This window comes from Notolepis coatsorum (assembly GCF_963971535.1).
Source record: "Notolepis coatsorum genome assembly, chromosome: 1".
NCBI classification, from domain to species: domain Eukaryota; kingdom Metazoa; phylum Chordata; class Actinopteri; order Aulopiformes; family Paralepididae; genus Notolepis; species Notolepis coatsorum.
In genome coordinates this window covers 85,228,192-85,255,171 of record NC_140165.1, presented here as the reverse complement: position 1 = coordinate 85,255,171, position 26,980 = coordinate 85,228,192, and the positions used below count along the sequence as shown (strand labels likewise).

Genomic DNA, 26,980 nt, shown 5'->3' with positions numbered 1-26,980 from the left:
TGGAATTTCACTTAAGACTTGTCGGCAGACTAAAGTAGGTTCACCGCCCTCTTGCTTCAACATCACATAATGAGGAACACAGACACCACCATCCGCCTCCTGTGAGGGACAGAAGACAGACGCACACATTTATCAAAATCACACAAACCAAAATGTAAATCAAGAGAAAAATATGGCATTGTGACACGCACACAAACCTCCGGCTTTATGAGTATGAGTGCCATTTGAGGGTTGTCCTCCCCTGTGGCGTCGTGGTGCTGGTCTTTCTCCTGACCTTCCTCCATCTCCTGCTGCTGCTCCCCTTGCCTCTGCACTGATCTCTCCACCGGCACGGTGCTCAGAGGAACCGGGTCTGTAAAAGCAAATTCAATCTTTATTCAATCTCGAAAGATCACCAAGAGCAAACTCTCATTTACAATGACGTAGAGAATAGCACACAGTCAATACAAATAAATGATATACATACATATAGGACTATATATAAACAATGTAAATTAATTAAAACAACTACAAACGGAGGTGATATGGTTGGCTATTATAGATTTACATTGATCAATGGCTATTAAAGTATTGAGTTTTAAGGTGCTTTGCAAAATGTTCCACACGTCAAGGGCAAGCCAATCACCAGAGTGAGTATGATAAGGTCCAGAGTCCTGTCCAGTAATGAAGTGATGTGTCTGTAAATGTAATGTAAATTAAGTGATGTAGGGTGGAAGATCATCAATAATGGTTTTATACAGAAACAGATTCCAGTACAAGACAAGTCATGTCTGCCTCTACCAGACGTTATCATCTAAGATACAATGATGGAACCATAACTGTCACCGGTGATAAACCCAAGGGAAGAATGATATACAGAATCCAGCTAATTATAAACCGGGCCACAGATGACGATTTGATGAATAGTATACTTTTGATTAATTAATTGAGTTGAGTAGATATTCCTGCCATGTGTAGATCTGTACTTACTATCCTAAATTTGACCACATGATCTGGACAACAGTTGAAGAGATCACTCACTCCACAGGTAGGGATGGGAATCGAAACTAATAGTCCGATTCCTGGAATCGCATGCCTCCGTGACTATCGATTCCTCTTATCGCTGCCAGGTTTTCCCTACAGTTGCGCATAACGTTAGCGTTAGCATGCAGCCATAGAGCAGACTATTTGATTCCTTAAGGGCTCGAAATTGCCTGGTTTTTGGTCATATGCTCCCGAAATGCTCTCGCTGTTTGATTGTTTCTAAGTGCAGTGATTGAAAACTACTCGAATGCTTTAGAACCGAGTCATTCATTTAATTCGGGGCAACCTACCAGCCGCGGAGCTAACGCTAGCTCATACAGACACACAGAGAGAGATAACAGCTGACAGCAGGTAGTACAGTCAGGTACAAATACAAAAAAAAGGGGTGGGGGCTGTTGTGTAAACCTTGTACTAGGCTTGGGCGGTATGACGGTATTACGGTATACGAGGGTATTTAGAAATCCCGACGGTATTGAAAATCAATACCGTCAAAATCACAGATGCGTTTCAGTTTCTATTACACTGAAACAGAGTTTTGACAGGGACGGCATTGGTTGTAGTGCACACACACGCGCCAGCAGAGGGCGAGACCAGTCCTCACTAGTGGAGCGAGCACACGCAGAGCTGGTTGTCTGGTCTACACACAGGAGGACGCAATCGATAGGGGTGGAAATTAAATGAGACACGCTTACCGTTGCTGGTGCTGTGGGCTAACTGGCTACCGCTCTGAGAGCTAACGTTACTAGCAGGGAACAAAATAACTGGGCGCCCATCGCCAAATGCGTGTAGATTTACCGTCTGGCGTCTAACAATAATAGTCTGCCCGCCAGCTGGCGGGTGTAGTTCATATCGATACTCTTATTTTGAAAATCCTGTGCGGGTCTCATTGCCGCCCCAAGCGCAGCTCCAGTCATAATATCTGGGCTCCGGCAGCTAGCAACGTTCAGGTTCATATGATACTCTTATTTTGAAAAACCCTTAGCAACTCCGCAAGTCATATGATATCCGCTAGTGTTGTCACGATACTGGAATTTCGACTTCGATACGATACCTTGAAAAGTATCGATACTTCGATACCATTTCGATACCAAAAAAAAAATATATATATATATATATATATATATATATATTTTTTTTTTTTATTTTTTTTATTATTTTTTTTAACAAATGTAGCTTTTGTTGCTGGTTGATTCTCCTCAGCTTCGAGTCTGGTACTATAAGAGAAGATAAATATAACACTTTTAAAACCCTTTGTTTATCTTTAGATCACACATTTAAAAATAACTGTTCATCTCACTTCAATCATTTTTATTGCAAATGCAGAACATGGTATTTTCTCAAGCAGACAGATGTAAACACTGTAATCTGTGTTGCATGTACCTCACAAACTGAACAGTTAGTAACAGTTTTTATTTAAAGATAACGAGAGCAAGCGAGAGAGAGAGAGAGGTATCGGTAGATAGAGAGAGAGAGAGAGAGAGGTAGCGGTAGATAGAGAGAGAGAGAGAGCGAGAGAGAGAGAGAGAGGTAGCGGTAGATAGAGAGAGCGAGAGAGAGAGAGAGAGAGAGAGAGAGAGAGGTAGCGGTAGAGAGAGAGCGAGAGAGAGAGAGAGAGAGAGGTAGCAGTAGATGGAGAGAGACAGAGAGAGACAGAGAGGCTATGCTCGGAGCATTTTAGTAATGTTACATTTTCAACAAGATTGCTGCTATTTAAACACTTGGTGGAAACGGGGTAACGTTAACCTTATGTCGACTGTAGTATTGTATGACCTCGACATAACGTTTACACGTTAACGTTACTCCGTTACCATGCAGTATTTATAACTGTGGCCAGCTAAGCTAAGGGGGCTAACTTTAGCTGGTAGCTGTAACGTTACAACGAAGCAGCTGTTGATATTATGCGCCATCAGTAGACAACGTATCATGTATTAAACTAGAGTTAATGGTTTAATGCTTCAGTCACAGTGACGTTGAAAGAGCAGCTGTCACGAACCTTTCATTTCTTTATGGAGATCGGCGCTGGCACTGCTATAACCGCTTGCAAATAGCATTGGGGCATTTGTAGCTTGTCCTTCGTTGTTTACTTGAAACCCGAAGTACCTCCAAACAGCACTTCTGCTGCTTTCTTTATCCACAAGCACAAGTTGCGGAGGCTCTGCATTTACCATCTTCAGCTAAAATGTTTGTTTACTAACTGAAGAAGACGGCTCTCTGTGACTCTGTGAGGGGGAGGGCTGGACTCGGAGGAGCCGGGGGGGCGAGCGCTCTGAACAGCGCGTCAACAACTTGCGGTAGAACACTCGCCAGCTGGTGGTACCGATACTGCAGAAAGTATCGGTACTTCGGGAAATGAGTATCGAAGCCTTTTTAAATATTCAGTATCGATATGTATCGATACTTCGATATTTTTGACAACACTAATATCCGCCCACTCAGTGTTGTTTCTTGAAAACAGAGCAGCGTTAACACAGCAGTGCGCCTACAGACGCGAGATAAGTCTGTGATGTTTTTTTTCTTCTCACGAGTCCAATGCAGCTACATGCTTTGCACCGTCGCCATTCCTTTATGCCCACATCGCCCGAAATTAACGTTTATGTACCAATCACTACAACGTTAACGTCAGCTAACAAGCTAATCCTGATGATCAGACGAGACAGAGCCATAAACAGCACTGAGGAAAGGGAAATGGGGGGGGGCACTCTCCCCTTCCCTGTGTGTGTGTGTGCGTTTGGAAAGACGACAGAGTCACTAGTCAGGACTCAGGACAGGAGTATATTATAGTAAACTGAGGATTACTGAGGATGGACAGATAATGTTGATATTCAAATATAAAAAATGTTGAGAGGAGTGGAAGTTTGAAGACAGACTACAATATGATGCGGGGTGGTGAGTTGAAACACAGTGTGTGTGTGTGTGTCCCGACCCCACTTCTATGTTTCAATAAATTATTTGCATTTAAAACTATTAACGCCGACTCATTCCTTCAGTCCACTCAAAATTATGCTAATATTCCATATGTTTAGTGATGCACGATATATCGGCCGCCGATATAATATCGGCCGATATGGCAGTTTTTTTTGCACATCGGTATCGGTCCGATAAAGATAGGGCCGATATTTATTTATAAAAAAAATAAAAAATTACATGTTTTGGCCTTAAATAGTTTAAAAATATCAGTCATTTCTGAAAATAAGTTACAAAAGTAAAAAAAAATATGCGTTTTGGAAAATAGCTCTTTATTTGATTATCATAAAAAAGTGTTTTCTATACAGAGATATCGACATCGGTAACTATCGGTATCGGCCAGAACAGCAATATTAATATCGGTTATCGGCATCTGCCACAATTTTCACATCGGTGCATCACTACTTATGTTGTTTATGATATTAATTGAAAATAGCATATGAGAGTATTATAATGTAATAATAACACATGGCGATATACTAAAAAGCTATTTATAATTTTTGGCTAGTAAAAAATCTGCCCGGCTGGTACTTTTAAAAATCTACCAGCCAAATGGCTGGTAAGTCAAAAAGTTAAGTTTGTTCCCTGGTTACTAGTACTAGGATGCTGCGGGCTTCTGGCTACCGTTCTGAGAGCCAACGTTACTAGTACTAGGATGCTGCGGGCTTCTGGCTACCGTTCTGAGAGCTAACGATAGTAGCACTAGGATGCTGCAGGCTTCTGGCTACCGTTCTGAGAGCTAACGTTAGTAGTACTAGGGTGCTGCAGGCTAACTGGCCATCGTTCCGTGATTTGTTTACTTGGAAACACGGGTTGCCTAGTTTTCTTTTATGCCTAGGTAAGTCAGGAAGTACCGTGCAACATACAAACATGTCCGTGTACCTTACAGGACAGGGGCGAGCGGGGACCGGGGAGGGAGCTGTGTGTGTGTAGGTGTGTAGATGACAGAGAAGTCAGAGGAATAACGACCAGTTGAATGCAACTACGGTGCAATAGATTAAATTAGTTTAAGATATTGAACTGTAGTTATATTCAACAGGTTGTTATTCAATAGATTCAATTAGTTTAAGAATAAAACATTTTAAAAAAGAAAGATTTTAAGAGAATCTCAAATAAATTATTTTATTTAAGTGTAGGCTCTAGTTAAAAAATGTTTACAGTGTTTGTATTTTTCTGACATGGGGGCTCAACAATAAATGACAATCAGAAATGTCAAGTTGCATGTTGTTATTCTAACCAGCTTAGTTCTGTTGCATTTCCAATTTATTTATTTCATGTCTGTGCTGAGACAGCGAGTGAGAACTCCGCTAAAGAATTGGATCATGATTTTCGGTTTTCACATGACTATTTGATTGCCCGCCACACGGCGCTCAGATGTCTCAGTGGGAGGTGCCTGTGCTAATACAGAAAAATATTTGGGGGGACCCATGCGAGTACTGATTTCACAACCCTTTTAGCAGAGCCATATGAAACCTGCGATCAAAAAAATTGAATCAAATGTAAAACGTGGAATATTGCAGAATTTGCCATAATTTGGACTGAAATTCCGTTTTCGGGAGAACGATGGAACGTTTGGTGCAAAGCAAACATGACCGGGACGCTAAAGCGGGTTACAACGCACACGTCACTGCCATACTGCTTCACAACAACACAGCAATGTCCAAGCGTGTAGCTGCTTCGGTACTAACATCATCTAAAAAGCTACGAAATACCACACTAAACCCTCAATTCAGAGCAGAGCAGTATCCGAATGATTTTTATGCCTCCGGCGATAAGTGTTTTGTAAATATTGTCAACATACTGTGGATTGGACCCGCAAAAATACGTGCGATGGTCATTTAGTCTCGAAAAGTCATGTCAGAAACAATGGGAAACGCCGTGCTTCCCAAAACACACCAGCACTTCAAAACAACAATTACAGCAAGTACCTAGTCAGCAGATTCAAGACGAGAGTTTGTGCAGGACTTTGTAGCTGTTTGCGCCGAGTCCGACATCCCTTTAGCAAAGCTGAAGAAACTGCAACCATTTCTAGTTAAGCACTGCAAGCAGGGAGGAGTGCTGCCCGAGAACGAAACAGCCCTTTGTCATTTTCCTATGCCTTGTTTGGTGCGAGTTCAGCTGACACTAATGACACGCCCATTACGCAAAGCGTGCGCTCTCACACTCACACTGCTCCGGTCAGGGGGCGAAATTAAAGCCTGCCACCCGCCATTTGCGGGCAGTTTTTACGTTTGGCGCCTCCCACTGAGAGGTCTGCCCGCCGTGTGGCGGGCAATAATAGTCATGTGAAAACCGAAAATCATGATCCAATTCTTAGCGCAGTTCTCACTTGCTGTCTCAGCACAGACATGCAGCGCACCGCGCACTGTTCCCCCTACCCCTCCCGCACCCGTTTCTGTATGCTGCATGTAAACAGAGGCTATTGCCTCGGACAGTCACCGTGACATTAGTCTAGTCAGAGGGACCTCCGTGAGCTAATGTTAGCTACTGTTACAAAATGACCCAGTCAACTATTCACTTTTAGTTTAATACATGAGGCTAGAGCTGCCGCGGTATTGATATTTTCCTTACCGCACGAATTTGCGAAATATTTTCTACAAAAAAAAAAAAAAAGTTTGAATGCATTTTTTTTTTTTTTAGTAGTCTACTCTTATAGCCTGCCTCTAGTCTAATGGCGCTTTTCCACTGCATAGTACCTACTCGACTCGACCCGCTTTAGGCACCTGGTACTTCGTTCCTTTTCCACTGCAGCCAGATACTACTCCGTTTGTCTCCGTGTGGGGAGTGGGGACGCAGGCGGCGCCGCTTGTGTACACTGAAAGCTCCGTGGGCATAGATGTCCGAGGGCTTGCAGCAAGCCAGAGTTTAACACAGTTTCAATCAATCAATCAATCAATAACAACATTAACCAGACTCTCGTTGCGTCTATTCTGCCAAAGCTAACGTTACCGCTCATTGTGTATTCTACCAAGCAAACCCGGGTTTAACGTTACCTCTCGTGTACATATCGGCTGACGGTAGCATTAGGCTAATAACAACAACAAACTTAACACATCAGCGATCTTGTTGTGACACTAAACTCTCCGCTCGGTGGTAAATTGGGTTGATGTCGGTTTTGTTTCATCAATAAATAAGGCAGAATACACAGTGAATCCATTCTTTTTTGTTTATTGCACTTGAATCCTGAATGAAATGCATCCTTAGCGAGGCAGTAAAGATGGCGGCGCGGCGTTCTGTTTTCGTTCAGAGGCTACAAAGTGTGACGCGTCGAGTAGGGGGTATCTGCAGAGCCGCAGAGCCAGGCTGGACCAATAGGGTCGCTTGGAACCGAGTAGGGTATATCTGCAGAGCCGCAAGCCAACTTTATTATTATGATAAAAAACAGCGGTGACGCGGTATTCAGCCTAACTCTGCGGTGAGCGTGATGCAACAGCGATACCGCGGTAATGCGGTTATCGCGGCAGCTCTACATGAGGCATTGTGTAACGTTATCCAGCCGGCTAGCTAGAGCTGCCGCGATTACCGCGGTATCGCTGTTACATCACGGCCACCGCAGAGTAGGCTGAATACCGCGTCACCGCTGTTTTTTATAATAATAATAATAAATTACCCTCCTCTCGTTGGGCTTGCGGCTCTGCAGATATACCCTACTCGTCTATCGAGGTTCCAAGCGACCCTATTGGGTACCAGAAAAGTCACGTGAAACATTGCAGACCACTGATTGGTCAGAAGAGAGACGCGTCACACGTTTTTACGTCCTGAATGTCAGGTCATCACAACACGGCTAATAACGTTAGCTTTAACTCTCCGCCGGAGTGGACTAACATCGCGCCTCAGGAGTACTAAACGAGACATAATGATTTTACTGTCTGCAACGAATGTTATAATAAAAGCCCTTCGTTCTATACACTTGTCTGATTGAAAACTTTATTAACAGACCGCAGAATGGGACAACTCAGCACGCTCTGAGCAAAGAAAGGAACTGAGATATGAATAGAGTATTGCTTGCTATGGTCCGGTAAATACGCTGATGTTATTGAACGTATAACTATATAATGTCAATGCCACAAAACGAATGCCTTTATTATAAAGTAGTAACTTTATAGTAATAATAATAAGAAAGGGTCGGGGGGGGGTTAGGGGTAACCACCCCTGCCCGCGACACAGAGTGAACTGCGCATCCGTGTTTCACTTTCAATAACTAATGCGTGCTTGCCGAATCCCAAACAATATTCATGCTGCAAAGTCATCCTCTAAAGATAGACATTTAGACTAGAGGCAGGCTATATGCTATAAAGAGTAGACTACTACTAAAAAAAAAAATGCATTCAAACTTTTTTTTTAAATTTTTTGTGTGCGTGCGGTAAAAACCGCGGCGGTAGGAAATATTTTGCAAATTTGTGCGGTAAGGAAATAATCAATACCGCGGCAGCTCTACGGCTAGCTCCCGACATCAACAACTGCTCGAGCAAGTGTCCAGTGCATAATACCTCCGTTGGCTAGGTAGCTACAAAATGTCCCAGTAAACTAAATAGTTCAGAGGCGTTGTCCCAACGCCATCCAGCAGTAGCTACAGATAGCTCCTGACATCAATGTCCTACAACATGCGTATTCGAGGCCCTGGCTTACATCGCATGAGGGCTGCTGAATAGGGTCCAGGTGCAGCGCAGGAGAATCCTTTCATGCTGAATGTAAGAGTTTAGGGTCCAGCTGCAGCGCCGGAGAATCCTTGCTGGAGCTGGAGGCCACTCGAGTATACACACAGACAGTGGAGCTGTTTGCAGACAGCGAGGTGGCGATGTCTCGCAGATAATACAACTACAAGTATGATTAGCCACAGACTCATCCCCCCCCCCCCCCCGACACTCAACTAACCGCCTCGGACAGTCCTTCATACCAGCGGCCATCAGGCTCCACAACAGTGGGCAGCGACTAGCGGCCTCCAGGCCCCACAACAGGGGGCAGCGACAGCGACTGCTACCAGACATTGACCTGGGACTTATAGGAACCCAAGGGGGACAAAGTAGACTACCCTGGTACTTTGATTAATGTATACTCAGTAGATAGTAAATTATAACACTACCTCATGCATACTGCACCTCATGTGACACTGTGAATAATGTGAATATTCCTCAGCTAGTCAGATAGTAAATTATATTGACCATATTGATCAAATTGTTTACACTGCCTGTGTTGTCTTTTACTACCTGTATACTGTGTTGTTTTACTACCTGTACCCCTCCCCCCCTCCCCCCCATGCTGCTATGATGCCTGAATTTCCCCAAGGGGATCAATAAAGGAATATCTTATTATATAATATATATATTTTATTAAAAAAAGATATAAAATAATTATTATTTTTTTAATCAAAAAAAAAGTTGGCAGGTAAGAAATATGCTTCCCATCTACCCGCCACTGGCCGGTGAGTCAAAAAGTTAATTTCGTGCCATGGCTCCGGTCATGCATCCACTCAACTCATGGAAAATACAGCATCAGGCTATTGTTCTAAAAGTATCTACCAATAAAACCGTTTTTAACAGCTGGGTATTGGGCATAACAAAAAATATTGTTTGTTTCCGGTTGCCGACAGACCCTGCCGATTTAGGTGCGACCCAATATATTTTAAAATTTAAAAAAAAATACAAAAAAAATGTTTTCTTTTTTTTTTTAAATAAAGTTTCATAGAAATCTTAGTCAAACCTTTAGTATTATGGATATTAAACATGCTGGCAGAGTACATGCATCCATGTTGTTGTGAACATTTTAATTAAATAAAGAAATTCCCTATCCATAGTCACCGTGGGAAAGAATAAAATAAAAAAATAAAATAAAATAAATTCCCTACCTACCCATGCCTTAACTGACAACCAACAGGAAACAAACAATATTTTTTTTATGCCTTGGGTGGGACATTCTGATTTAAGAATTTTCTAAATAAAATAGAAAGTCCCAAAATAGTTTAATTTATCCGACTGCTTGTATTAATTGATCAAAAAGTAGCCATGTGCAGTAATAGTTATATAAAAGAATAATAAAGCAATGTCGATTCTGTTCTTAATAAAAAATTAAATTTGCAAAATAATAAGAGATAAGAGTATCGATAAAGTACCGAATCGTTAAGCAGTATCGATAAGAGTAGTGGTATCGATAAAATCCTAACGATACCTGTAACTGAGGGGTACAATTCCCTGACTGTATTACTAGATATGATACTTACTACCACTACCTTTGTACTTAATATTCGGCCACCCAGTACACGGCATAAATATATTATGATGAACACTGTCACGTAGATGAAACGGATCCAACACAAATGTACGAATTAGAAATAGGTCTTTATTTCTACACAGCGATGGTGTGTAGAGCAAGCACTTAATCAAATCAATCACATTTATGAATGGGAATTAGTATGCACTTTTATGGCAAGAGTATTCGTCGGTATATCAATAGAGAATGTCCAATCTCTGAAGGCGCAGGTGGTACATATACGACCTGGAATAGTTTAAGGAATAACAGCAATGATACTTTAATGATTATATACTGGATACGCTAGGGGGGGTTAATCCGGTCGCTTGTAAGCCGACAGGAGTAGGAGGGGGGGGGGGGTAGAATCCGGCTGCCTCATCCGGCCAAGGGTATCCCAGGTGAACCCACTGTAGTGCCGTTCAATGCGCCGGCGATCCTTGGACCACAGATGAAAGCAGGTGGACTCTTTGTGGGCCGGCGTCATCCGGTCCACGGAGGAGAGACGTGAAGCGACCTCGTCTTGCAGAGCGTCTCCTCACCTTGCGTCCTCTCCAGGGGGGGGGGTTCCAACACACGGCAGTGTCGGGGGTCTTTATCCATGGAATAATCAAAGTATACAAAGCATAATCCGTGCCTGGGAAGGCGGGCTGTCGTCGGCAGAATAATCCGGTATACAGGTCCACTCGCTCGTCGGCTCTGGGACTCCTCGGGTGCAGCTTCACGTGGGGTCAACCACCCTGGATAAGCAGCCAGTTCTCTGCCCGAAACGATGGGGTACTGACTACGGTAGTATTCTCACCGCACGAAGCACTATATATTAACAGACTATTATTAGCTTAATAGACTACGTCCAACTCGACGATATAGTGCCAAATATGACTATTCAAATATTAATATACACGATGTCTCAATACCGATGGTAGGCGAACTTGGCCTTACTCCCACACGTGGCGTCGCGGGGAGGCTTTACGTCTGTGACTCTATTGGAGGGTAAGAAACTGGACTGAAAAGAAAGTCCTACTTTAGTAGCGCAGTATATATACGCACTATGAACAAATAGTCCCATTAGTGGTGCGGTAGTCAGATTCCTACGCGGAACTAGGACTTGTTCGTACATGTGGAGCGGTACGTTTGAACTGGGTCTGAGGGGTATGGCAGCCTGGCACCAAGGTCTCGACCAATAGTAGAATGGAGACTATTATGGGATGTTCAGTAGGCTAGAATGGATATTCAATGCATATTGTACAAGGAATATACAAGGGATATCAGGGAATATTAGAGAATATACAAATACAATTAAATATATATATATAAATAAATATATATATTCGGTTTAATCTGGCCCTTCACAACAGCCACCCCCTGATTGGTCCCAGACCTAATCAGTTAAACAGAGACAGATTAATCGCGTTGTCTATTTACACATAAGGGTTTGCTGTAGGGGTCAGTCAACTTCACAAAGTCATAGGGTTATAGGGTCATGGTCATCATCGATTGTGTCTGGGAGTCGGGGCAGTTCTATGAGCCTCGCCACGGGACGGGTGTAAGTGCGACCCTGGACGAGCACTTCAGCTGCTCGGACCTTGCCGTCGGCACCGGTGATCACTTTGCTTACGCGGCCGGCCGGCCACATAGCTCTGGGCAGTGATTGATCAATAATCATGACGACTGTTCCTTCTGTCAAATTGTCTCTCTGGGCTCGCTGCAGTAGAAGCAATTCTGCTTCCTCGTAGTTAGCTGCTGACATATCAGCGGGGGACTTGCACTCCGGGTGGTACCGCAGGAATGTTCTTTGTTGTGCACTCTCTATGGACGTGCAATCGTCTATGTTAGGGTCGGTGGAGGCTACGGTGCTCAATCCACAGAACACAGACTTCTTATTTTCCACCTCCTCTGGACTTGCTTCCCTCGGGATAGGCATGGGCCACTGTCCTTCCGGGAGTCTTAGGAATGCGGGGCCGTCACTGTAGACATTGCGACGGGTGAGGTCATCCAGGGGCACCCCCCGGGTGATGACGTCAGCTGGGTTCTGTTTTGTATCAACGTAGCGCCACTCTGTTTCTCCGGTTAACTCTTCGGTTAAGTCTTGAATCTCGGTGACTCCGACTCCCACGAAGACTTTGTACTTGCATGAGTCCGATTTGATCCAGGCGAGTACCGTCGTGGAATCTGACCACAGGATTGTTCTAGACACCGGTATGGTGAGCTCACGTTGGATGAGCGTGGCTAGGTGCGCTCCGGCTAAGGCTGCGCAGAGCTCTAGACGTGGGATAGATTGTTGCTTGCGTGGGGCTATTCTCGAGCGGGCGAGGACAAATGCTGTGTAGATCTCTCCCCCCTGGTCTTGGGCCCGCAAGTAGGCTACTGATCCGTATGCGACCTCTGAGGCGTCACTGAAGACGTGTAAGTCCATTTTACATGTCTCTGGCCTCACCGTGGGTGGGAAGTAGCTTCGGCGCATATTAACGCCTGGGAGTGAGTGGAGCTCCATCTCCCACTCTCTCCAGGTGGATGCAAGGTGTGCGGGAATGGGGTCGTCCCAGCCCTGGTCCTTGTCCCACAATGCTCGTACAATCATTTTTGCCCTGGTGGTGTACGGTAGAATACATCCTAGCGGGTCATATTGTCGGGCGAGTGTTGTGTACACACTCCGTCTGGTGGTCGGCGCCGCCGCCGGCCTTCCCTGCTCCGTAGTCAGGGGCTTGTGTCTGTAGTGAAGCGAATCTGTTTTGAATCGCCACACCAATCCCAGGGTCATCTCCTGGGCTTCTCCCGGGATTGTAGCCATCCAGGTCTCGCTGCTGGCTGCCTTGTCCTCGGAGGAGAGGCTGCGCAGTACTTGCGGATCGCTGCTGGCCCACTGCCTGAGATCAAAGCCGCCTTTGATCAATGAGGCGCGGAGTTTAATCAGGAGAGCCTCGGCTTCTTCCTGGGTTGAAAGGCTTTGTAGACAGTTGTCTACGTAGAAGCTGTTCTTTACGCTGTGTCGGACCTCTTCGTCCGCTGCTGGGTCCTCTGCTACATGTTTCTGTAGTGCAAATGTAGCACAGCAGGGGCTGCACGTCGTTCCGAAGGGGAGGACTTCCCATTGGTAGATGGCTGGGTGCTCATCTCCTGGCTTCTCTCTCCATAGGAACCGTAACAGGGGCTTGTCCGCCTCTACTAATCTCACCTGCAGGAACATTCCTTTAATGTCCCCGCTGATGGCCACCTTTTCCTGGCGGAAGCGGAGTAGAACGCCGAGTAGGGAGGGGCCGAGTGTGGGACCGGGCAGTAACTCTTTATTCAGATTTTGGGATCCGATCTGGTAGCTGCAGTTAAATACTATGCGGTCTTTACCGTTGTGATGGACCTTGTGGTGAGGCACGTACCACGATTCAGTGGTCTGGTCAGCCTCTTTAATGTCCATCTTTGTGACGTGTCCCGCTGTGATGAGCTTCTCAATCTCAGCGCGGTATACACTCTCTTGGGCGGGGTTCTTGGCTAAGCGCCGCTCCGTGTTCAGCAGGTACCGTTCTGTGGCGTCTGTCTTGGCGTGGAAAGTAGGCATTCCTTCTCGCCGCAGGAGTGGCGTGGCGTATCTCAACACGCCGTTGACCGGGACTCTCTTGGTCCCTGTCTCGAGGAGGTGAATGGCGTAAATGTCATCTTTAGAGCGAATGTCTTTCTTTCCGTTCTTAAAGGGCATTTGTTCCAAGGTCCATAGCCGCTCTACGTGTTGCAGGAGTGCAGTTTCTCCCTCCGTGACTCGGGAGTGGAGACATCTAGTGGCTGTACTTCGGTTGAGAGATTTGGCGAGCGGGCCTTGGAGAGTCCATCCCAAACAGGTCTCGACTGCTGCAGGACAGCCTCGGGGTCCGGTATGAACCCGGTCTATCGGGACAATGAGGTCTGCATGGTCGGAGCCTATCAACAGGGTCGGCATAGCATTGTCTATGAGCGGGATCGGTAGCTTGCGCAGATGTACATATTTCTCCATCAGCTTGGCGACGGGGTATGTGTACCGCGACAGTCCTATTTCTTGGCTGGTGAAAGCGTCTGTAATCTGGTACCGTCGCTCAGGCTGGCCGCTTGCTGCGATAGAGAATGAGACATTCTCGCCCTTTATCGTCTTCAAATCTCGTCTTATTGTCCGAATTGTCATTTGGGTTTCGCTTCCCCGCAGCCCTAGCTGGGCCGCAGCGGAGGCGAGCAGAAGGGTCTTCTCTGACCCGTCATCGAGGACGGCGTAAGTGTCCAGGACTTTATTCTGGTAGCTTAGTGTCACACGCACTACTTTTAGGAGTACTCGGGCTCCACTGCTGCTGGCGGGATCGATGTACATGACGCTCGCTTTGCGGCTGGATGGTGCGGGTGAAGGGCGCCGTCTGTTACTGTCGTGAAGTATGTCCAGATGGGCTCCATCGCACTTGGTGCACCTTTTCTTTAAGCGGCATTCGGCTGCCATGTGTGAGCGCGCACAGCGAAAACAGCGCTTGTTGGACTTTATCCATTGACTTGCTTCCTCCGCGTTCAGCTTGGGGAAGGAGTCACATTGCGCTAGCCAGTGTTCTTTCTCACAGTAGGGGCACACTATCTTCCACTTCTCCGTTCTGGAGGGGGTACTGTGGCTCCTGCTGCTCGGTACTGACTCCGATTGGTGCATCACAGTCACCGATCTTCTTCCATCATTTAGTCGTCTGGTTCCTTCTCTGGAGCCAGGGGTGCTCCGTCCGAATGTATCTAGCCGTAGGCTGCTGACTTCTCTCGCCAGGAAGTCTGCTAGATCGAGGAGGTTCGGTTCGGGGCCATTCGGGTCTCGTGGTCCCTCTGTCGCCTAAAACGCTCCTGTCGAGCGGGCGGCAGCTTCTCCAAGATCCTTTCCACATTTGAGTTGGCGTAAAGTTCATGCCTCCCCTTCTCTCTCTGCGCTCCCAACATCCCTACCAGGGACTGCACTCTGATGGACAGGTCGTCCAGTGCTCGATTGTCTATTGCTGGGGGTAAGCGGTCGATGTGTCGGATCTCCTGGATCACGTAATCCCATATGCGCCCATACCTCTGGTCCAATGCTACCAGCGCTGCTGTGTATGGGGTGGTGGAAGTCGCGTAGGCGAGCGCTATATTATGTGCGCGGGGTACCTTTAAGTGCTTCAGTAGGATGGCGTATTTATGGCGTTCATCCAATACATCCACCAACATGGTCTCCAGACACATGCGGAGTTCTGTATACTGGGCCCGGTTCTCTTGGGTGAAGTCGGGTACCATAGGCGGGCCAATGTATGACGCTGACTGTGGATACATCGGCGAGCGTTGGGGGAGAGGCCTCCTAGGCGAGTCTCCTCCCGCTCCTTGGTATGGGCTGGTACCGGCAGTGTACCATGGCCCGCTTGTCCAGGTGCTGTTCTTCGGTGCGGGTCGTGCATCGTGCTCACCCGTGTATAGAGTCGGGGGTCTGTAGCGCAGCTCCGCGGGAGTATAGCCTGGGCTGTACCGGACCTCCTGGTCCGGTAGAGTACTGTGCTGTCGTCGGGCGTGGTTCTCCTCCTCTTCCTCTTCGTCTTCAGTTAGGTCATCCAGTGCTTGTAGTCTCTGGTTTAGCCTCTCCACAGGATATGCTGCTCCTTCCCGGTTGCTAGGTCTCGCTTGGACCGGTGGGGGGAGGTGGTCTGTGGGGGGTATAGACCTCGTCTGTTGGTCAAGTTCAGGGTTGTTTACTCGGCTAGGGGATGCCGCCCTGGAGGTGTGTCTAGACGAGTTCCTGGAGCCTCTGGCGGAGGGAGAGGGTGTTGTCCGTCTGATCAGCTGTTCTATTAGTTGCGCTTGCTGTCTGTCGCGCTCTGCGTCCCGTAGAGCACCAGCAGCTGCTCGCTGGCTGTCTGCTCGGTCTCGGGCCACATTCTCTTCTCTCTGAATGCGTCTTAGTTCTAGACGTATATGCTCTTCTTCGCTCCGCTGCTGGATCTGCAGTCGGTCGCGTTCAGCAGCGGCGTTCAGGCTGATGAGGAAGGCCTGCTGTAGGGTCCTCTCTGCCTCGCTGGGAGAAGGCGGTTGTATAGGGGAGCCTTCCCTCGGGGTACTCCTTGCGGAGCCTTGGAGCTCTATCTCCACGGTGCTCTCCCCGTCTTCTTCCGTGCCGAGTTCTCTCTCGGTAGCGTTGTATTCCTCCCGGGACTCATCGGGGACTACTTCTTCAGTACTGGCGGGGTGTGAAGTCATGTCTGGTTCCCACTGGTCCCCACCGTGAACTTGGTCAGTTACGTTAGAGCCTGTAGGGGCCTCTATGGTCGGGGTAGTCTGGGCGTTGGGGTTAGACATACTTTTACTTTCTAGTTTTACCGCGTTTACTGTTAGTAGAAGACTAGGTTGTTGACTGACAGCGTAAGCCTCTAAGTACTGAGGGAGCCGTCGTTCGCGCTGCGGGCGTTGGTTAGGAGGATCGTTTCGTGGAGTGTTCATCATAGGCCATTTCAATATTAATAACACTATATTAATATTACACTAATTACCATCCGGCTCGAAGGACCAATTGTAACTGAGGGGTACAATTCCCTGACTGTATTACTAGATATGATACTTACTACCACTACCTTTGTACTTAATATTCGGCCACCCAGTACACGGCATAAATATATTATGATGAACACTGTCACGTAGATGAAACGGATCCAACACAAATGTACGAATTAGAAATAAGTCTTTATTTCTACACAGCGATGGTGTGTAGAGCAAGCACTTAATCAAATCAATCACATTTATGAATGGGAATTAGTATGCACTTTTATGGCAAGAGTATTCGTCGGTATATCAATAGATAATGTCCAATCTCTGAAGGCGCAGGTGGTACATATACGACCTGGAATAGTTTAAGGAATAACAGCAATGATACTTTAATGATTATATACTGGATACGCTAGGGGGGGTTAATCCGGTCGCTTGTAAGCCGACAGGAGTAGGAGGGGGGGGGGGGGGGGGGGGGGGTAGAATCCGGCTGCCTCATCCGGCCAAGGGTATCCCAGGTGAACCCACTGTAGTGCCGTTCAATGCGCCGGCGATCCTTGGACCACAGATGAAAGCAGGTGGACTCTTTGTGGGCCGGCGTCATCCGGTCCACGGAGGAGAGACGTGAAGCGACCTCGTCTTGCAGAGCGTCTCCTCACCTTGCGTCCTCTCCAGGGGGGGGGGGTTCCAACACACGGCAGTGTCGGGGGTCTTTATCCATGGAATAATCAAAGTATACAAAGCATAATCCGTGCCTGGGAAGGCGGGCTGTCGTCGGCAGAATAATCCGGTATACAGGTCCACTCGCTCGTCGGCTCTGGGGCTCCTCGGGTGCAGCTTCACGTGGGGTCAACCACCCTGGATAAGCAGCCAGTTCTCTGCCCGAAACGATGGGGTACTGACTACGGTAGTATTCTCACCGCACGAAGCACTATATATTAACAGACTATTATTAGCTTAATAGACTACGTCCAACTCGACGATATAGTGCCAAATATGACTATTCAAATATTAATATACACGATGTCTCAATACCGATGGTAGGCGAACTTGGCCTTACTCCCACACGTGGCGTCGCGGGGAGGCTTTACGTCTGTGACACTATTGGAGGGTAAGAAACTGGACTGAAAAGAAAGTCCTACTTTAGTACAGGGCTGTACGCTAAGCTTTTTCACTAGGGGCACACTTGCCCCTAAATGAGAAATTTAGGGGCAAAAAATATTTTTTAGGGACAAATTTTTAAATAACAATTTTACCATTATTTATATCGATTGTTTTTGATTAAAAAAAAATTATATAATTATTATTTTGAATAAAATATATATATTATATAATCATACTTGTAGTTGTATTATCTGCGAGACATCGCCACCTCGCTGTCTGCAAACAGCTCCACTGTCTGTTTGTATACTCGAGTGGCCAGCTCCAGCAAGGATTCTCCGGGGGTGCAGCTGGACCCTAAACGCTACATTCAGAATCAGCATGCAAAAGAATTCTCCGGCGCTGCACCTGGACCCTAATCAGCAGCCCTCACTCATGCGATGTAAACCAGGGACTCGAATACGCATGTTGTTGTTGTAGGTAGCTTGCAGGACGCTTGTAGGACATTGATGCCAGGAGCTTTCTGTAGCTACTGCTGGATGGCGTTGGGACAACGCCTCAGTGAACTATTTAGTTTACTGCGACATTTCGTAGTGACTAGTTACCTAGCCAACCGAGGTATTATGCACTGGACTATTGCTGATGGATTTGTTGATGTCGGGAGCTATCCGTAGCTAGCCGGCTGGATAACGTTACACAATGCCTCAAAGTCATGTATTAAACTAAGTGAATAGTTGACTGGGTCATTTTGTAACGGTAGCTAACGTTATCTCACGAAGGTCCCACACTGACTAGACTAACGTCACGGTGAGGCAATAGCCTCTGTTTACATGCAACAGGTGGGGAGGGGGTAGCAGCAGCAGCAGTGCGCGGTGCGCGCTTCATGTGTGCTGAGACAGCGAGTGAGAACTCCGCTAAAGAATTGGATCATGATTTTCGGTTTTCACATGACTATTTGATTGCCCGTCACACAGCGCTCAGACGTCTCAGTGGGAGGCGCCAAACGTAAAAACTGAGCGCAAATGGCGGGTGGCGCTCTCTAGTTTCGGTCCCTGAGTCTACTAGACTTACTGGAGCATTTGTTGATAGCTATCAGTAGCTAGCCGGCTGGCAGGCTCACCGAGGTCCCAGTGTCCCACTAGAGACTAGTGTTTACAACAGCCACGGGTGCGAGAGGGCTGGAGGAGGAGCAGACGCCGCAGCTCTCTCCGTGTGTCTGAGTTCAGTTCAGTTCGGCTCACTATAGGAGGTCGAACGCGACGAAAATATGAAGCAATACTAACTTTACTTTTCTTCATAGCTAAATCAGACAGTCAGCCAGTCTATCAGAGTGAGTGCTCAGTCGATTGTTCCCGCTGATCATACCTGCTGAGTGCTCACTGCTCAGCTCACGTGAGTGGCGTCATCATACGCCTTGGATAATTTAGGAGTGAAATGCGAATCCAAGGCTTGAAAGCACTACTCGCAAGCCCGCCCCCAGATAATATTTACCAATCGCAACGGCCAATTAAAGGGGCAATTCGCGATGATATCATCGCAGTGTACAGGCCTGTAGTAGCGCAGTATATATACGCACTATGAACAAATAGTCCCATTAGTGGTGCGGTAGTCAGATTCCTACGCGGAACTAGGACTTGTTCGTACATGTGGAGCGGTACGTTTGAACTGGGTCTGAGGGGTATGGCAGCCTGGCACCAAGGTCTCGACCAATAGTAGAATGGAGACTATTATGGGATGTTCAGTAGGCTAGAATGGATATTCAATGCATATTGTACAAGGAATATACAAGGGATATCAGGGAATATTAGAGAATATACAAATACAATTAAATATATATATATAAATAAATATATATATTCGGTTTAATCTGGCCCTTCACAACAATACCCATCCCTAATGAACACTGTTATCAATGAAAGAAGAAATGTTTGCAGCTGTGGTAATACTTCAGTTGGTTCATTATAAAAGATACAAACCTGAAAACAAAAGCACTTAAATGTTAAATAAAAGAACCACAGTAATGAGGCAGGAACAACATCTTTTTTTGCACTATAATGGTCAATTGTTATTTAAAAAAGTGCCCCTGTGCCCCTAGTGAAAAAGCTTAGCGTACAGCCCTGAAGATAAGGGTTAGTTAGGTTTATAAACAGTGGGGTTAATGTTACAGTGAGGGTTAGGGTTATAAATAGTTGGGTTAAGGTAAGGGTTAGGTTTATAAACAGTGAGGTTAAGGTAAGGGTTAGGTTTCTAAACAGTGAGGTTAAGGTAAGGGTTAGGTTTATTATAAACAGTGAGGTTTAGGTAAGGGTTATAAACAGTGAGGTTAAGGTAAGGGCTATGTTTCTAAACAGTGGGGTTACAGTAAGGGTTAGGTTTCTAAACAGTGGGGTTAAGGTAAGGGTTACGTTTCTAAACAGTGGGGTTTAGGTAAGGGTCAGGTTTATAAACCGTGGGGTTAAGGTAAGGGTCAGGTTTATAAACCGTGGGGTTAAGGTAAGGGTTACGTTTCTAAACAGTGGGGTTAAGGTATGGGTTAGGTTTATATAAACAGTGGGGTTAACTTAAGGTAAGGGTCAGGTTTATAAACCGTGGGGTTAAGGTAAGGGCTATGTTTATAAACAGTGGGGTTACAGTTAGGGATGCACGATAATTATCGGGCCGATATCAGCAATTATGACGTCATCCCGATAAAGTTATTGATAGCTCCGATAACATATAGTAAATGTTTTGGTTAAAAGAAATCCGGTGTGGGTGGATTTGGATGAAGGGCGCTTGTTTTTATTATAGCCTCCTCCCGTTTTGCCAGTACTGTGGTAAAACTGATAGCGTGTGGTTTAGGAACAGGGAGTTTTTCACAAATCCAGCGCTCCCCTTCTTGGCTGTGACGTAGTCACGTTACATTCGGAGACAGACAGTCGATCTGCCAATTACGTCCTACGGCTTGCACCCACCTCTTCTTCTTACCACCAATCAGAAGCTCTCGTTCGTTTATTTACCTCCGTATTGTCAGCCATTACTCTACTCGGAGCTAACGTTATCTCCCCGCCAGCCACATTGACAAGTACCAGCGTGTATACATTACTGGCAAATGTCTTGTTGCACTTGTGTCAACGAGCGTTGTCAGCATCGACTTTAGTAAAATAGACCCAGACTTTTGAACATTTCGTTCTGTCCATTATGAGAGCAGAGCTGTCTGTGGCAGCGCAGCACCCGTGTCTGTGTGTGTGAGTGTGTGTGTGGGAGGGAGGGGAAGAGAGAGCACAGCAGGCAGAGACACAGGCAGGAGAGATAATAGACTAGAATTAGACTAGACTAGAAGTCTTTATTTGTCATGCAGTTTAACACACACACGTGAGATGGGCGACCCACAGGAACACACACACACATGCACTGAGTCGCCGATGAAATGTCTCTCTGCACTTTTCCCATCCCGTTGTCCTTCCCCCCATGGGCAGCCGGGAGCAGATAGGGCGTCAACGTGAGCCGCGCCCCGGGGACCAATCCAAGTGCTCCTGTCCGTCTTCGTCAAGGACGCCACAGCGTTAGCGATCTGTTGTTGTGCATGTTTTTCCATTGGGTTTATCTTATCGGGGGGGAAACCCTTGCGAGCACGGGGAGAACATGCAAACTCCACACAGAAAGGCCTGGGAGATACCCCACCTGAGTACCTGGCATCATGGAAACCTGGTCCCCAAGCGGGAATCGAACCCTGGACCTTCTTGCTGTGAGGCGACAGTGTTAACCACTACACCACCGTGCCACTTAGACAACTGCCAACAAGATTAGTTTGCGACGTTTAAATTCCTAAAAAAAAAACTCCATAATTTCTCGAGTACCGATGACGGCGGAGCTTATAAATACCCAAAAAAAATGTTTGATTAAAAAAAAAAGATATATATATATACAGTTAAAAAAAATATTATAATACAATAAATATCGGTTATCGGTATCGGCTTGAGGAGCCTAAAGTTATCGGTATCGGTGTCAAAATCAATATCGTGCATCCCTAGTTACAGTAAGGGTTAGGTTTCTAAACAGTGGGGTTAAGGTAAGGGTCAGGTTTATAAACAGTGAGGTTAAGGTAAGGGTTAGGTTTATATAAACAGTGAGGTTAAGGTAAGGGTTAGGTTTATATAAACAGTGAGGTTAAGGTAAGGGTTAGGTTTATATAAACAGTGGGGTTAAAGGAAAAGCCAATTAGCTTATTTGCCATCTACCCTGGAGTTAGACAAGAAGATACATTCCTTTTTCTTCTCTGTGCATGCAGTAGGAGTAGGAAGACGCTGGGAACTAGGCTAATGGAGGAACCTACTTCCAGTGGCTGACGCTAAGGTAGGCTAACAGTGTGCGTCTTCCTACTCCTACTGCATGCACAGAGAAGAAAAAGGTATGCATCTTCTTGTCTAACCCCAGGGTAGATGGCAAATAAGCTAATTTAATTTCCCAAAATGTTGGAGTTTTCCCTTTAAGGTAAGTGAAGATTGGTGAAAGTTAGGTTTGCACTTCAATCCCAATAGGGACATTCATCTTGGTTTGATACTTTTTTTGTGTCAAATAAAAACAAAGGTTATTTGAATGATTTCCTTGGCGTTTCTAGTTTAAGAGAAAAAAATCGATTAAAATCGTAAATCGGATTAAAAAAATAATAGTCTGGGATTTTATTTTTAGGCCATATCGCCCAGCCCTAGGTTAAGTTAAGGGTCAGGTTTATATAAACAGTGGGGTTAAAGTAAGGGTTAGGTTTATAAACAGTGGGGTTAAGGTAAGGGTCAGGTTTATAAACAGTGAGGTTAAGGTAAGGGTTAGGTTTATATAAACAGTGAGGTTAAGGTAAGGGTTAGGTTTATATAAACAGTGAGGTTAGGCCTGCCGCGATAAGCAATAAATCGATTAATTGCCGCGATAATTAAAATTAATGCAATGATTTTGACGGGCGCGATTAATTGCTATTTGCGCGTTTGTTTTAATGAGGCGGAAAAAATCATGATCCAATTCTTTAGCGGAGTTCTCACTCGCTGTCTCAGCACAGACATGCAGCGCGCACCGCGCACTGCTGCTGCTGCTGCTACCCCCTCCCCACCTGTTTCTGTTTCTGTAACTATGTAACGTTAGTTAGCACTGCTGCTGCTGCTAATGCCTGCATGTAAACAGAGGCTATTGCCTCACCGTGACGTTAGTCTAGTCAGTGTGGGACCTTCGTGAGATAACGTTAGCTACCGTTACAAAATGACCCAGTCAACTATTCACTTAGTTTAATACACGAGGCATTGTGTAACGTTATCCAGCCGGCTAGCTACGGATAGCTCCCGACATCAACAAATCCTCCAGCAATAGTCCAGTGCATAATACCTCCGTTGGCTAGGTAACTAGTCACTACGAAATGTCGCAGTAAACTAAATAGTTCACTGAGGCGTTGTCCCAACGCCATCCAGCAGTAGCTACAGATAGCTCTTGGCATCAATATCCTACAACAACAACAACAACATGCGTATTCGAGTCCCTGGTTTACATCGCATGAGTGAGGGCTGCTGACTAGGGTCCAGGTGCAGCGCCGGGGAAAAGTCTAAAACACCGGAAAAGACGGAGCGGTGGGCTTCAAAATAAAAGTTTGGGGAAATAAATGTCTAAAAAAAAAAATCTCTAACCGGTCCGGTCGCAATAATATCGCTTATCGCGATATTTTCGGGGGCAATTAATCGCCCAGCAAAATGTGTTATCGTGGCAGGCCTAAGTGAGGTTAAGGTAAGGGTTAGGTTTATATAAACAGTGGGGTTAAAGGAAAACGCCAATTAGCTTATTTGCCATCTACCCTGGAGTTAGACAAGAAGATACATACCTTTTTCTTCTCTGTGCATGCAGTAGGAGTAGGAAGACGCTGGGAACTAGGCTAATGGAGGAACCTACTTCCAGTGGCTGACGCTAAGCTAGGCTAACAGTGTGCGTCTTCCTACTCCTACTGCATGCACAGAGAAGAAAAAGGTATGCATCTTCTTGTCTAACCCCAGGGTAGATGGCAAATAAGCTAATTTAATTTCCCAAAATGTTGGAGTTTCCCTTTAAGGTAAGGGAAGTGAAGATTGGTGAAAGTTAGGTTTGCACTTCAATCCCAATAGGGACATTCATCTTGGTTTGATACTTTTTTTGTGTCAAATAAAAACAAAGGTTATTTGAATGATTTCCTTGGCGTTTCTAGTTTAAGAGAAAAAAATCGATTAAAATCTTAAATCGGATTAAAAAAATAATAGTCTGGGATTTTATTTTTAGGCCATATCGCCCAGCCCTAGGTTAAGGTAAGGGTCAGGTTTATATAAACAGTGGGGTTAAAGTAAGGGTTAGGTTTATAAACAGTGGGGTTAAGGTAAGGGTTAGGTTTATATAAACAGTGGGGTTAATGTTAAGGTAAGGGTCAGGTTTATAAACAGTGAAAAGTCTGACATTGAGCAGAAAGCTATTATCTGCAAGTAATGTCGAGCGAGAGTTGTTACAGAATGCGTGCAGTCGCAGACACAAGCAGTCCCTCCACAAACCACAACACACATCGCTAGCAGAGTAATTTTCCAGTGTCTGTATGACAAAAAAAAACAGGCAGTGGGAGGACAATACATCACAAACTCCACGTTCAATGACCTAAACTAATGTTAACTGCTAATGTCAACTAAGCTGGTCCCAAAACAGTGAGGATGGCTGCTGGGTAGGGATGGGCATTTTAAAGAAAAATCCAGATCGATTGATCGCATGCTATACTCGATTGATCATGTATTACTCGAAAAGGGGAAAAGCGTAAATATATTAGTTTTTTTTTTTTTACTTATCTTTGTTCATTCACGTATATATGTTTAAGGAAACCAACAAACAGTTATAATCTTACACATACATGTGAAAAGATATGTAAAAAATAATAATAATAATAATAATGTCATAAAAATGTATAATTTCGTTTTTTTTGCTACGAGTAATCGATTACTCACGCCCATCCCTACTGCTGGGCACAGTGCCCTTTCTCTCTCTTCCTCCGCCTCTCTCTCTCTCTCTCTGTATGTTCAATGATTTTAAGTAGCCAAACGTTACTCTATCAAAACGAACTGAATAGTTGATGATAACAAATATCAAGGTCTTGCCATAAAGCCATTCCCCCTCTCTTGTGTGTGTGCGCACATAATAAATTGTTACCATCCCAGAGTCTTGTATGGCTCCTAAAGCATTTTCTATTATTATATATAAGAAAAACAAATATACAGTTATACAGTTATCGTCCACATTTCTAAATATACCATGATGTACATTTTAGGCCATACATTGTATGTCCCAACCCCTTCCAATGTACAGTAAATGACGAAGTATGGTTGTCAATATTCCAATGTACAGTTTTAGTTGTACAGTGCCCCCCCCCCCCCACCAATGTACAGTCCACCCCACCTACCCAACCTCCTCCAATGTACAGTTTCTACGTCAAATGTATATACTCTCTTTTCTGGACTATTTTTGTATAACAAACAGTACTGTATTTGCAAATCTGGTATGTCATAAATGTATAGATGTAGCAGTACTGTCTATCTGTATGTCGTGTATATGTCATATATGTTATGATGAATTGAAAATGGGGGACCCTGATGTAAACAAGACGAAAGTCTTTCTCTGGTCTGCATCCCCATAACAAGTGTATGTATTGAGCTGTACTGTACTGTACCCATTCTGCAATCTGTTAATAAAGTTGTCAATCAATCAATGCCCACCCCTACTGGAAAATACACTTAGCTAAAGTAAACAATATACACTGTAGTGACTAAATGTGACGCAGTGTTGCCCGTGGAAAAATAACTCTGAAAAGAAGTATAAAATTAACATGATGTACTCTTTAGGCCACAGATGGATGTAAACAACAGAAGGGTGCGCTGCGACCTACCCAGAAGACAACGCGTCATCACGTGGTTTGTCCGTTCCCTATTGTATGGTTTTCCTACATAAATTGATACGCATACCTGGCTAAATGATATCCCATCATATCTTTTAAAGGGTTGATCACTAACGTTACTCCACATGATGCACAACCACTCGGATGGTTTATTTTGGAATAGCGTCACAACAACAACGACGACCCGTAACGGCATGCTAGCTGACGGTTAGCTAATAGCTCGTCTTAGCTAATAGCTTAGCCAACTCACCACATTGGCTACCAGTAGCACTTCGTTTGGTCGACGTCGTCGGTTCTCTCTTCGCGTTCTCAAATTCCTGACATTTCGATTTCAGATCGGCGTTCTCCTTCGACAAACCCGAGATCTCCTCTTTCAGCTCCTCGACCATAGTTTGGAAAAGTTTCGTCGTCTCGGAGACCGCGCTCCGCAGCATGCCGTCCATGACGGAGGCGTAGCGGGTCTGAAACTCGTCGCCCGACATGATGAAACCGTTGAAATTAGTCAAGTCTAACGTGAGCTATATCTTTTTTTCATTCCTTATTCGTTAATATATGGGTTTACCGTTTGCTAGCAAACGTTAAATAACCGCTATGCTCTTCGTCAATATGGCTTCTTCTTCGAGACACGGTTCTCTCTGTGTTCTATGACGCAGGGTGGCGTCGTTGCGTGAGGGAGGAGTTTGTGTGTTCAAACAATAATACTTCCGGCCGTTTTCCCCCCCTTCAAAATAAAAGAACGATTCTGCAAAAGCACATACGTCTAAAAGCACAGGGTCTGAGCCTCTGAGGCGGCCAGAATGAATGAATGAAAACTTTATTGAACAGATTGCAGAATGGGTACAATACAGTACGGCTCAATACACACAATTGTTAAGGGGATGCAGACCAGAGAAAGACGTTTGTCTTGTTTACATCAGGGTCCCCCATTTTCAATTCATATTGACATTTATGACATACTCAACATACATGACATTTATGGCATAGGGACATACAGGTATTTAGTACTGATACATTTGTGACATATACGGTATTCAAATATACAGTACTGTTAGTCTGTTACCTGTTACCCATAGATCCTGACAGAGTATATACATATGATGGGGATTTATTGATTGATTGAAAACTTTATTAACAGATTGCAGAATGGGCACAGTACAGTACAGCTCAATACATACAATTGTTAAGGGGATGCAGACCAGAGAAAGACTTTCATCTTGTTTACATCAGGTTCCCCCATTTTCAATTCATCATAAC

At 45.3% G+C, this 26,980-nt stretch overlaps 1 long non-coding RNA gene across 1 annotated transcript; it reads right to left on the bottom strand.

Moving 5' to 3' along the window:
• On the bottom strand, positions 1–26,095 carry LOC311234328. The gene is made up of 3 exons (XR_014620091.1): positions 25,977–26,095; positions 198–352; positions 1–99 (listed from the first exon to the last, which is right to left on the bottom strand). It is a non-coding gene; the product is annotated as an uncharacterized lncRNA (long non-coding RNA).
• Between the last annotated feature and the right edge of the window lie 885 nt (positions 26,096–26,980).